The sequence below is a fragment of the Amborella trichopoda genome, chromosome 9 (assembly GCF_054954075.1).
Source record: "Amborella trichopoda isolate Santa Cruz 75 chromosome 9, AtrichopodaSantaCruz75HAP2 v2.0, whole genome shotgun sequence".
Taxonomy (NCBI): domain Eukaryota; kingdom Viridiplantae; phylum Streptophyta; class Magnoliopsida; order Amborellales; family Amborellaceae; genus Amborella; species Amborella trichopoda.
In genome coordinates this window covers 21,723,499-21,737,903 of record NC_142344.1, presented here as the reverse complement: position 1 = coordinate 21,737,903, position 14,405 = coordinate 21,723,499, and the positions used below count along the sequence as shown (strand labels likewise).

Genomic DNA, 14,405 nt, shown 5'->3' with positions numbered 1-14,405 from the left:
TCTATGTTTATCTCAAAAAAATTATTTAGAAAGTATTTTAAAGAGATTAAGATGGAAAATTGTAAGCCCATAGATACACCAGTTTGTAAAGGCTTAAAATTGTCAAAACAAATTTGTCTATTAAATGATAGTGATAAAGCTAAAATGGAAAGAATTCTATATGCTCAAGCTGTAGGATGCATAAATTATGTCATGTTGTGTACAAGACCTAATTTGAGTCATGTATATGGTCTTGTAAGTAGATTTCAGAGTAATCCTGGGATGGCTCATTGGCAAGTTGTACAAAGGATACTCAAATATATTCAGTAAACTAACAATTACAATTTGTGCTTCCAAGCTGACAACTTAGAGGTTACTGGGTACTCTGATGCAGACGTTGCAGAAGACCCAGATGATAGAAAATCAACCTCAGGATATGCATTCCTCTTTGGAGGTGGATATGTTCCTTAGTCTAGCTAGAAACAAGGTTGTATATCTCGGTACACTATGGAAGCCGAGTATATTGCTTGTAGCATTACTACAACTTATGTCATCTGGATTAAACGCTTTATGAATGATTTGAAGCTAGATATAGCTGACGGGCCTATTAAAATTTTTTGTAATAATCAAGATGATATCTCATCAATTAGAAATGGAGCTTATAGTTCCAAGGGTAAGTACATTGAAATTGATTATCATTACATTTATGCTATTATTGAAAATAATGAAATAACTAGAAGTTATTTTCCATCTTCAGATATAATTGCAGACCCTTTAAAAAAGGATTGAGTGCAGAAATATTATCAAAGCATGTAGCTTTGATGGGACTTAAAAATATTCAAGTCATGAAAAGCCCATGACATGACTTTAGATATTTTTTGTTATGAGATGTATAACCGCACTAGCGTGAAAAGCCTCATAACAAGGATATGCTTATTAAGTAGTATTATATCAATATATTGGGCCCCCATGGCCAAGTGGGAGATGTTGGTACGTATAGGTGGCCATGGGGCCTCATACTTGTTATTTTTTCTCTCTCTAATCTTTAGCATAAATATTATGTTTATCACTGAATAAGGGCCCTTCTTAAAGAGAGAAAGTGTCGTTATCTAACAGGCAGAAAATAACCACCTACATCCAAGGATTACAGGGCAACGTTTCTCAGAGTTTTAAGGAAAAAGTCGAACGTTGGAGAACGGCTTCCTCCATCCTCTATAACTAGGCCTTTCATGTCCATAGAGATAAAGCACACAGAGAGTTCTCATTGTTCAGGGAAACCATTCACTCAAGAGTCCCCGTTGAATGTCATTCGAACACCCATCCTTACCTTTGACCTTTGCATTCGAATGAGACTTTGGTTGTTTCTTCTTCGTTTTTCTTTCAAACTTTCTTCTTCTTGCGAAACAATAACCGTGCATTGCTTTCAAGAGGTCTATATAGAGCGTCTCCACTAGCCTTTTCCTCGCACACTTCTTTTTTTTTTTATCAATTGCCTTCTTAACTTCTGATTTTTCCTCATGGCCACTTCCATCCACTCTTCTAACTCGTGTGATTCTAAACATCAACAGGTTAAGGGCCCTCTTAATCACTAGCCATGACATTAACGTCGAGCCTCCCGTTCAGGAATTCCTTCGTGTAGAAGGAGATTTCTATCTGTGCAACCCTTATTCCTCTGACTAAGGCCTAGAAACGTCAGCCCCTCCATTTGTCCCTACGAAGCTTCCGTGGGAATGCGACGATGCAGAGCATGTTTTCAAAGATGAGGTTGAGGAGGTGGAGCACTACATTGCGGCCCAGTTTATGGGCCTCCCCAGGGCTAAGAAGATCCCGCTAAGCAAAGTTCAAACTATTACTTCCCTCCAAGCTGATAAGACTAGGCTGGACTATATGCTCGCAATCAACGACAGAGAACTACATGATTAGGACATATAGATACACCAGCTCTGGAAAAACCTTTAAAGAGGCTCTTTCCAAGTGAGAAACCTCCTGCCAATCCTCAACCAGGAACAGAGGCTTAGGGAGGATTTTCTTCTTCTTCTTTTTTTGTTTTTACATGTACTCCCGTAATTTGCGTGTGGGTTTAAATAAGGGCATCGTTCCCATTTGTCATCTTTTCTTCATATAAAAAACTTCATTTATGCCTAATTGTCCTTTGTCATATCTTGAATGGGTGCATCATTTAATCAAGGTAGATCATTCAACTGTGATGAAACGCCCTACATTTCTCACAGTACATCTGCTACCTTCTTGTTTTTTGATAGCGACTAGCTTGCCCTAAAAGCATGATTATCAATATCTTCTCGCTTTTCGAGTGAGTTTCCCTGCTTCATGAGTGACGATTGACATTCTTGTATCAACAATTCTCTTTTTTTTTACACGTACACTTCCTAATCTGGTAATTTTCTTCTTACCTTAAAGTATCTCTTTTTTTCCAATCTCTATGGTTTCCAATTCGGGGCATTCTCCTCATTTTCTTTTCTAGGACTCTCTATGGTCTCGGTCTTGCTGCCCCCAGTGAGTGTATAGAAACCAATTCTCATGTACTTAGAGTATAACTAGGTCAAAACTCAAGACAATACAACTTGAAATTTTACACAGGACACTTAAAATTCAACTTACAATATGGAATTACAACAAGCTCCACATCACAAAAGCAGTTTTATGGAGACCAGGGGAAAACCATTGAATAACCAGTTGTTTCATGGAACTATTGATGTGTATACCGAGAATTAGTTTTGAGCAACCCCAATCCCATATTGAAACAGCAAAGGGACAACGGAGAAAGATGTGAATTGTTTCACTGCTGGATTTAGATAGAATACTTTCATTGGTAAGAATAAAGCCCCTCTTTCTCAAATTATGAATAGTTGCAAGATTACCTTGCATTGCTACCCAGATAAAGAACCTTAAAAGGTGCTGGCAACTTCCAAACCTTCACTAAAGAGTAATCAACATCTCTACTTCTATAGAGATCTCACCAAAAAACTACTCAGTATGGTTGAGATCCCAAATAACATCATCTTCGTGAGACTGAGTAGAAGAATGCATACAAAGCCTACTATAAGTTGAAGTGTTGGTCAAATGAGATATCTTAGACACTTCTATTACAGACATTAATATTTCAACGCGTATTGAAACCAGTGTCTAACACCACATCCTCCACCATAGCCAAAGGGTCAAAGGCCTTTGCAAAGACTACATGGTAGAGCAGTTTAAGGGCAATCACCTAGCACTTATCGAAATATGGTACGCTAATTAAAGCAAGGTACGTTAATTTTCTTTAAACTACGCTAATTAAATTTGTTACCATACGGCACGCTAATTTATTAAATGATTAAGGAAAATGTTTATATAAGGTTGCAACTTTAAAATGTAGAACTACATATGCACCTCAAAAAACCATCAGAACAAGTTATTTAAATGTTGAAAAACCCTCAAATTGATCATCTCAACATCGAGGTGTATAAATATGAAAAACAAAAAAAGATTTTGAGTCCCATAAATAACGCATCTTGCAGCACATTATCTATACCACCCATTTTAAAGATTTTCATATGTTTATAGATTTACTTGATTTTAACTATTTTTAGAGTTTTAAATTTTATAATTAGATATAAAAATAGATTTTGAGATAATCCTAAAAAAAAATTACACCGAAAATGACATGACATGTTATGTTAAAATTTGGAGGTGTGCCTTAATTGGATTGTTTATGGTTGCAACCTTATAAAAACCACACCCAATGACTAATATGGAAACCATATGGTAGGTTTTGTTACTCTATTTTTTTTATTAATTTTTTTTGTAGGGGTTGTGCATGTTGTTGAGAGGCATTCTTTTTTTTTTTTTTGAATTTTAATATCTTTATTTTTCATTTTTAAGGTAAAAATATTTTTTTGAACTTTTTTTAATGTCATAACAATGATTTATTTTCATTTTTAATCATATGATATGGAAGCATTTTCTAATAATTTTTAATCACATTTATTATAATATTATAAATAATACTTATACATTGAATACCAAATCTTGCATTTTATTTATTTCTTTATTTACATTATAAATTATATAATGTATTACTTTTTCTTATAGTTGTAAATAAGATATTTTAAATTAGATGATATTATAAAACATTTAAAATTTGTTCTTATTTGTACAATAAAATAATTATAAAATATAAATCAACAATTTCAAGTTCAGTATATAATATTATAGTTAATTAGGTTGTGATAATTTTCGATGAGTAATACTAATTAATAACTGTTTGATACTTTGATGTGATATTAATTTCACTTTATATGAGAAATTATTATTTTTAATATTATAATATTGAAATGTTTCTAATATTTTTAAATTATTTTAATGCAATATTAATATTATATTATAATTATTATAGACATTCAGATAGGAAAACGTCTTAATATTCACTTATTTTTACAAAGTATAAAATTACCTAATGTATCATTCCTAATTTCTCTTAGAACACTACTTTTTAAATATTTATAGTGATTTTTTGAAAAAATATTGGGACAAAACTTACCGATTCAGCCAATTCTCATATCCGACAAGGTCTTTGGGTGGACGATCCGGGTTTGGGTGAAGTGTAGGCTTAGAATCCTGTTGCTTCTTCTTGCTTCAGCGGCTAATACGAAATTCTTACCTTGTTGAAGGGTTACCAAAAAAAGGAACCGGGTCGCGAGAAAGACCCACCTTTGATCCTTTATTGGTCGAGTCAAAAGAGGAAGGATTGGATCCGGGTTTGGAAATTTTGGGCTGTATTGGTGATGGTCAGGATGCTCCCCTCTAATCGAAACCTGGCTTTGGTGGAGTTGGAGCCCTCCTCTTAATGTTATTCTTCAAGAAGAAGAGGTTCCTGCCCTTACTGCTCTTCCTGAGGTAGAGGACAGCAATAATGAAAATATGATGGGTCGTATGGGGCTGGACCATGATGGTAGAAAAAGGCAGAGAAATTAACAAAGATGAAAGAGGATGTGAAGCCACAAGCTGCGGAGAAAGAGCTGAATGTTGCTGATAAGGAAGTTGCTTTTAGCCCTGAGAGGATGCCTTTGCCTTCAAGGCCGAAGAAGCTTAAGGCAAGCAGACTGCTCCCACTAGATCTTCATCGAGGCTTGCTTCGAGGGGTACTACCGTGGTGATTAATCGAACTAATGTTACTGATGATACACTGGTGGAGATTGGTAGTGCCGAGTCGGACTCGTCTTCAAGCCCGTCGTCTATGGAGATTGCGCTTATGTTGGAGCAGTAGTATTTTGGGTCACCCCTTGATGGTCCAGGTCCTACTTCTTCCCCCTCATAATGATCATTTTAAATTGGAATGAAAGGGGCTTGAGGGATACTTGTAGGAAGCGGGATGTGTTATTTTTAGTAAGGAAGTATAAACCTGATATTTTAATTTTACAAGAAACTATACTTCCTAACCCTAGTCTAATTGGAGTGAGGGAAGCTTGGGGCTCTGGGGCTGTATATTTTGAAGGAGTGGACTCTATTGGGGCTTCAGGTAACTTATTGGTGTTATGGAATCTTTAAATTTTGCAAAGCTTTGAGGTTATTAGAGGTGATAAATTTTTTGGCATTTTTTTTAATAGGCTCGTGTTGGGTTTTTTTTGGGAGTTGTTGAATGTTTATAGACCTAATCTGATACCTTTAAATGAAGGCTTTTTTAATGATATTTTTGGGGTTTTATCGTCATATGAGGTTCCTTTCTGTCTTGGAGGTGACTATAATTTGATTCGATGGCCTGAGGATTCTTCCTCAAGATGTGCGATCAATTCTTCCATGAGACTTTTCAATACGTTTATTGAAAGCAACATACTATTTGATATGCCTATTGTGGGTGCTTTGTATACCTGGACGAATAATTTTATTGTTGATCTGATTATGACCAAAATCGATAGATTTTTATTGATAAATGAGTGGTTGGATACATTCCTTTTATCTTCTGTTAAGGCCTTACCGAGACTGTCTTCATATCACTGCCCTCTTTTACTTTGTTCTAGTAAATCATTAGGAGGGCCTAACCTTTTTAGACTAGAAATTGGATGGCTAGAAGAGGCTGGTTGTAGCTATTATTAGAAATATATGGGAGAATATTATTACTTTTGGCTCTTTGGACTTTTAGTTGCATAAAAATTTGTTTAATGTTTAGCATAAACTGATAGAGTAGAAGAATGAGAATAGATATCAGTTGAGAGTCAAAATTGATAGTTGTTTATCAGATATTCAGATTATAGATCAGTCTATCCAAGAGAAGGTACTATCACAAAAAATGTTGTTGTCGTTAGGAAGGAGAAGATAAAAACATTAAATGAATGTTGTAGGCTTGACAAAATTTATTGGAGACAAAGATCTCAAGTTAAGTGGCTGAAAGAGGGTGACTTAAATACAAAGTTCTTCTATGCAATTGGTAGTGCTCACAAGAGGCAAAATGAGATATCTGGCCTGACAGTCCTAGAATAGAAGCAGATGATAGAGATGGATTGATCAAGCCATTATTGACCATTTTCATAAAGCTTTCACTTCGAAGGTGCAGTTTACTCCTAGGATGGAACACATCCCATTTAAAGTGCTCTCTTCAAAAATGGTTGCTCAGTTAGAAGAGGTTGTTTCCCTGGAAGGTCTCAAAAAGGTAATTTTTGTGTTGGCATGAGACAAAGCACCAAGTCCGAATGGTTTTCTTGTGTGTTATTTTTCAAAAACTTTGGACCATGCTTTCAAAAGAACTCTTAGAGATGGTAAGGAGTTTTATGGTGAATGGGGAATTGTTTAGGGTTGTTAATTCAACTTATGTTACCTTGAACCCTAAGAAGTCAATTTGTTAACGAGCTTGTATAAGATTGTGGCAAAAGTCTTGATGGAGAAGCTTAAGAGGGTTCTAGATTTCATCATCTCTGATCCTCAAGCAGCTTTTATCCAAAATCTTTTAATTAATTTGGTAGCTCAAGAGGCATTCATTATAGGATTGGGAGTGGGGAGCCAAGGGTGGTTATAAAGTTGGATGTGTAAAAAGCGTACGATAGGGTTGAGTGGAACATTCTTTTAGAGATAATGAAAGAAATGGGGTTTGGGGTAGACATGAGGAAATAGATCTTTGGGTGCCTATCCTCGGCTCACTTTTCAGTTCTGATTAATGGCTACCCTAAAGGTTTTTTTAAAGCCTCTAGAGGACTCAGGCAAGGGGATCCACTATCACCATTTTTGCATACATTGTATGTTGAATGTTTTAGCATTATGATGTACAATGTGGTGAATAGGGGAAATTTCTATGGCTTTAAGATCACTCAAGAAAAGATCGATCATAATTCACTTACAATATGCAGATGATACTCTCATCTTCAGTGAGGCAGATGAGGAGCATATTAAGAATATTTGTCGGTTCTTAAAATATTGTGAAGTGGCAGTCGATTTGAAGGTGAATCTTGCTAAAGCTTCGTTGATAGGTGTTCTTTATGAGGAGCAGTTGGTAAAGGTTTTGACTCAGACACTAGGATGTAAGGTTGATAAATTTCCTATCATCTACTTGGGTTTGCCTATATAGGATACTGGTTTGACTATATCAATATGGAATAGGGTTGTTCAGCGTGCACAGTGTAAGCTAGATTTATGGAAGCCTAAGTATTTGTCATTGGGTGGGAGAGTTGCCTTGCTGAGATCGTGTTTGGCTAATCTTTCACTTTATCAAATGTCCCTCATCAAAATGCCAAATGGAGTTTGTACAGATGATCAAAAAAATGATGAGGGATTTCCTTTGGGGATCATGTGGTGAGGAGAAAAAATATCATCTGTTAAGATAGGATAGAATGTGCACTCTCAAAGCAAAAGGAGGACTGGGTATCAAGAAAATTTCTCTTATGAATAAAGCTTTATTATGTAAGTGGTGATGTTGTAGTCTTGTATTTAAAGACCATTTGTGGTGTAAAGTTCTCCTAGTTAAATATGAGATAGATAGATTTGGGATGTGGCTTGGTAGTGGGAGAGAGAGCTCTTTTAGGCCTATATTTTGGACAGACATTTTTTTTCTGTAGATCTTACATTAGGATAAACACTCAGTGGTGTGTGGGAAATGGTTCTTCTACGTCTCTTTAGCACCAAAAGTGGGTGGGGGATTGCCTACTTAAGCTTACTTGCCCAAATCTCTTCTCTAGAGTCTCTAATCCACAGGCCACGGTGGCAGAGACTTACGAATTCATAGGAGAGCAAGTGCTTTGGAATGTGCAACTCCCTTAACAGAATTTTAAGTGATGTTAAATTTCAACTGACCTCTTTGATGACTCGGTTAGAAGAAGTATACATTGCTCGAAGTATAGAATTGAATTGCTCACGTGTGGAAATGGCCAATACCCGTAAGGTTTAGTGCTTCATTTGGTGAGCATGACAGAACAAAATTTTGACTATTGATAATTTTGCCAAAAGGGGGAATGATGGAGAGTCAATATCACAAATTTTTGTTCATGCTTAGGCTTGAGGGCAGCACTTCCTCAAGACTACTTGAGTATTATTACTCAACTGGCTTTTCCTTTGTTATCCAAACTGGGGAATATTATTTGGAAGATCATTTGGGAGGCTATTATTTTGAAGGTTTGGACGGAACACAATGGAGAGAACTTTTGAGGGTAAGGTTCTACCTGTTGATATAGCCCTAAATAATATTATTCATATCTGTTAGAGTTGGTTGTTGATTACAAAAGTGGGATGTGGCATTTTTGAGGTGGATGTGAGATCAAATCTCACTAACTTAGCTTTTTCCCATTTTGCTAAGACTAGGCCACTTGGTCGCTGGTGTCCACCGGTTCAGGGATGCTTTAAGTTAAATTTTGATGGAAGCTTATTAGGTAACCTAAAAAAAGCAGGTATTGGAGGTGTGTTGAGACTGGAATGGAGGGGTAATTTTTGGCTATGTAGGTCCGATTGGTTTGGCAACAGCTAACTTTGCTAAATTCACGGCCTTACTTCATGGTCTTTGAATTTTTGTTACTTAAAATTTGGGGACAACTTGTATGATGGAAGGGGATTTTCTGGATGTGATTAAATGGTATAAGAATGAGCAAAGTATTGCTTGGGAACTTCGTTCCTAGTGGTGCCGAGTAATGAATTTGGTTGGTTGCTTGACGAGATCTTTTCACCATGTTTATAAGGAGGCCAACTCTCTAGCATATGAGCTTGCCAAAAAGGAGTTACCTGTAATTTTTTTTCTAATTTCAAATGATGTAGATCAATTGTAATCCCCCTTTGTTTTAACAATAATATTTGATAACATTTGTCAAAAGAAAAAAAAAAAAAAAGGGGTAGATATTGGAGGGAGTGAATAACTCGAGGGTAAAGCAAAAGTTGTGGACAGAGGGGAAGATATGGGAAAAGATGATGAAGATAATAATGCCACTGATTCGGATGATAATCATAACAACATTATTAAGATCAAAACAAACCTAGTATCATGTAAAAAGCGGTTTTGGTAAAAAAAACCGATCAAAATAGTGTTTGATTGATCCAACCAGTCTATTTTGACCATTTCAACTGACCAAAACAAAGTTGGACAATGCCATTTTTTAATATATTAAATATTTTAAAATATTATTCATAATATTTTTTATATTTTAAAATGTTGTCTTGATAATAGTAGTCGTGACCTAAGAGTATACTTTGGATAACAATGATGAGACAACAAAATTGCATATATATTTGGGATGGCAGGCAACTTTTGAGCCTCTCCATCTACTTTAGCTTTAGATTATATAATTTTGACTTGCGTATTTGTAAATCTGGAATTTCAATATTCCAATGAAATTCATTATTATTATTGCTATGTACTCCGCATCTGTATGAAATTTTTTACATCCAATTTTTTTAAAATTTTGAGTTTTTATTTTTGGTTGAAATTATACATATATCTGTTCGTTTTAACAATATTACAATATCACCTAAAAATTTTCATTATTACCACTAGCAATTTTATATCCATTATTAAAACATTTTGTCCATTTTTTTGAAAATGACTGACTGCCTTCTATTTATTTTCAAGATCCGAGCAAACTCACAGAAATTGAACGTTTTGGTTTCTCAAAAACTCAAAATTTTAATTTTTAAATTTTTCAAAAACTATTTTAAAACTTTTTGATGTTCAACATAAAAAAAAATAATTCATTTTAGAGTCCCCCAACAATTTTGGATTCTGAAAATCCAAAATTTGTTTGAAAAATAATTTCTGGATTTGAAAATCCAAAAATTGCAATTTTAAGAATTTCCAAAATCTGAAAATTACAATTTTCGAATTTTCAAAATACAGAAACTGCAATTTTCAAACCTTTAAAATCCAAAATTTTCAATTTTAGTGCCCCAACAATTTCAAGTTTTTAAAATCCGAATTTTATATGAAAAACGAATTACAGATTTTCAAATTGCAAAATTTGCATTTTGTGATTTCAAAAAACTAAAATTTACTTTATGATTAAATTTTGGAAAATTGTTTCATACAGGTTGGATTGCAAAACTACATAAGCAATATCTATCTTTAAGATGATCGAAGTAAGTGTTTCATTTAAAAACAATAAAAGAATGGAAAACTAACTGTCTAAATGTTTTCTTACTAAGATTATTATTTCTTATTTATTTTTTCATATTCATGATTTCTATGTTAGAGATTATATGTCCTTAAAAATTAAGTCCAAAAATCCATATCAAAAATAGATTTATTAAAAGGCCCGTACTTCTACATATGCGGGCTTGGCCGCATAGAAACCCGGTTCTTAAATTGTTTCACAATTCGAGAATTGCATTTTCCTGCCTAGAGTGGCATTTTCCCTTTCGAGAATTGAATTTTCCTGCCAAGAGTTGCATTTTCCCACCGAGGATTCTGTAGTTTCGTTAAAGTAGAATATTGAAAATCCAAAAGTTTTTGTGCGAATAATAAAAAAAGCCCCGACTATGCTTCAAGATCAGGAAATCCACCATTTCAGATATCAAATGTTCATTTCAAACAAAAAAAAATAGGATTTATAAGAACGGGTATATATGTAATACACAAAAAATTGAATGTAACAAGCAAATTCCACAAATCCCTGGCTTTTGATTTAAATTAGTTTCCTAAATATACAGGGAAGATGTCTTTTCGCGATCCAGATCTATGTGCCATTGAATCTGAATCGCCCCTTATAAATTTAAAAAGACTCAAACTACTGCTACTCATCTCACTCGACGGTTCAGATTCAAGATAACGCGGCACATCCCGAATCCGTTCCTTCCATCTATCAACCATTCGAGATCTTCTGCACTTTGTAAATAATGGTAATCCTTCTTCGCATTTTTCATCTATTTTCCATTGAATCTAAGTGGTATAAAAAAAGAAAAAATAAAAAAACAAATATGATGAATGTAATAATAGAATAATTGAAGGGAAAAATATAAAACAATCAGTAATTGTATGTACTTAGGCTTACTAGACCGGCTTCAAAGAAGAATACTATTCTTCTCAGCAAATCAGAAGAGCAAGAGACATTAATTTATGGGCAAAATAACACCTTCATATGCGATTAAATCACGCATAGAGGCTGCCTGAAAAATTACCCAAAGTAACATAAATTTCACTACAAAAAAAGATTTTTGTGTTTCAGAGGACATCGATTTATCAGACCATACGAATGATCAGACAATGGAGATAACCCTTTACATATGAACAAATATAAAAAAGAAAAGAAACGAGATAAACCTAATTTTGGACCAAGAGTTGTAGAGAAACAAGGAAATGTAAACCCTATAAACCTAGGAAATGTAAACCCTAATCACACCATGAAAACATGAATTGTGATGAAAAACTGGGAACAAACCCCAGAATGAGAGGTGCCTCATAAACCCTAGAAGTCGCTTGGGAGGTGAAATACCATGTTGTATATATAGGGGCCAGTGGAGAGGGTATTCGTGTCATTTTAGGTCAATTCTAGTGTCAAATCTTAAAGCTGGGCGGTGATACAGATATAGAGCATGTGATTTATATCAAAAATTAAACATTAGGAGATGTATTATTTTAGGGCAATGATTTCCACACTTATATAAAATCATATTTATAGCTATGACCCAAAAATTAGACATGCCCTTTATCTTCATCCAATAATTAATTTTTAAAAAATAAAATTTAATTTGTATCCTAAGTTAAAATAAGTTTTCTTCCAACAATGAATCTAGACCGTCAATTTGATAAATTTGAAGATCTAAGCCTTTACAAGCTCAAAACCATTTTTTCTTTTTCAACAACGTTCATCTAATGATCACAAAGCGATCTAAAAATTTCGATAAGAGAAAAACTCCTTCTAAAGCTTAGATCTAAGCCTCTTAACAAAATGGACAGTGTATGTTAATTGGGCTTGAACATGACTTTGTGTAAGCATCAAAGAGAGAATATAATATATTAGTAATACGATATTATTGTAAAAACAAAAATGGTATATATTAATAATGAGAGTCATAATGATATAATAACATGTATAATGGTATCACATTAATATATATTAAATAATAATACTTTATTATTTATTTTTATTATTACTTTTATTATTATTATTACTTTTATTTTTATTATTATTATTATTATTTTATTATTATTATTATTATTATTATTATTATTATTATTATTATTATTATTGTTATTATTATTATTATTACTATTATTATTATTATTATTGTTATTATTATTATTATTATTATTATTATTATTTTCACACAACTGAGCCACACACTTTATCAAATATACAACTAATTCTGCCAAAACACCTCCACAAATTAGAGAGATATTATCTCAAATTTCAAGTTTTAGAAAGAGATAATATCTTAAAATTTTTGAGAGAGAAAATATATCAAATTCTAATTTTAGAGAGAGTAAGCATCTTAAATTTTTAGAGAGAGAAATTGCCTAAAATTTTTAGAGAGAGAAACTATATCAAATTTTCAAAGAGAGAAGCTATCTAAAATTCCTTAAAGAGAAAAACTATGTCAAAACTTTTAATTTTTAGAGAAAAATTTTATAAAGAGAAACTATCAAAAAACTTAATTTTTAGAGAGAGAAACTATTAAAAAATTTACTTTTTAGACAGAAAAAATATCTTAAAATTTTAAAGAGAGAATATATCAAATTTTAGAGAGAAACTTCCGAAAAACATTTGGACAAATAAACTATCTCAAAAAAAATTAGAAAGAGAAACTATCTTAAATTTAAATTTTTAGAGAGAAAAAGCATCTTAAAATTATAGAAAAGCTACATCAAATTTTAGAGAGAAATTATCTCAAAATGTTTAGAGAAAAAAACTATCTCAAATTTTAATTTTTAAAGAAGTATCTTAAACTTTAAAGAGAGAAATTATTTAAAACTTTTTAGAGAGAGAAACTATCTTAAAAATTTTAAAGAGATAAACTATCTCAATTTTTAAGTTTTAGAGAGAGGAAGTATCTTAAAATTTCAAAAAATTTTAGCAAACAGCTACTTTAAAAATTAAGTGAGAAACTATCTCAAAAATTTTAAAGAGATAAACTATCTAAAATTCTATGTTTTAGAGAGAGAGAGAGTATCTTAAAATTTTAGAGAAAAACTATATCAAATTTTAAAAAAAAATTACTTAAAAAATTTTAAAGATAAATTATCACAAATTATTTAGATAGGAAAACTATTTAAAATTTTAACATTTAGAGATAGAAAGTATCTTAAAATTTTAGAGAGAAAAACTACCTCAATTCTTTAGAGAGAAACTGGCTAAAAGTTTTTAGAGAGAGAAGCTATCTTAAATTTCAAATTTTTAGATAGAGCCATCTCCAAATTTTTAGATAGAGAAACTATATCATATTTTAAATTTTAGAGTGATAAGCTATTTCAAAAATTTTAGAAAAAATATCTCAAAATTTCAAAGTTTGATGTGCTCTCTTTGCGTGTTTCCAACTGTGTTTATCTACCATGGGAAAAGTCTGCTTCAGTAATTTTAATTTTTTCATGCATATATAAATATTTTTTCTGTAAATATTATCATGTTGAACTTTCATGCATACCAAATAACCCCTACTAGCAAAACAAGACGAGATTTGCATACCCTGAGTATCACTCAAAGCCATCCAAATAGTCCCGTTTCAGTAACCGAGTTTAAATATTAAAAAAGGTCAATCCATAAGCAAATATCACCTCCCTACCTTCAATTGAACTTGAGGTTGGTTGGTTGGAAGACTGGACCCTTAAGCCCTTCCTCATGTTTGAACCAAGATAGAGACAAACCCCAACAGTTTCAACAAACGCCTCCATTTGCAGGACCCTTATACTAGGGTACCATCATTTTCGGAAAATTAATATTTAATGGTTATTCATAGGCAACGCCTAATGGAAAATATATTATCTTCAAATTCAAACACTCCCACTAACTCCCCCGTTTATAGCTTTACCA

General features: G+C 32.9%; 1 non-coding gene across 1 annotated transcript; it reads right to left on the bottom strand.

Annotated features, from left to right (window-relative positions):
* Window positions 1-11,412: 11,412 nt before the first annotated feature.
* On the bottom strand, window positions 11,413-11,546 carry LOC148780451 (small nucleolar RNA snoR77). The gene has a single exon (XR_016041817.1). It is a non-coding gene; the product is annotated as a small nucleolar RNA snoR77 (small nucleolar RNA).
* Window positions 11,547-14,405: the final 2,859 nt, after the last annotated feature.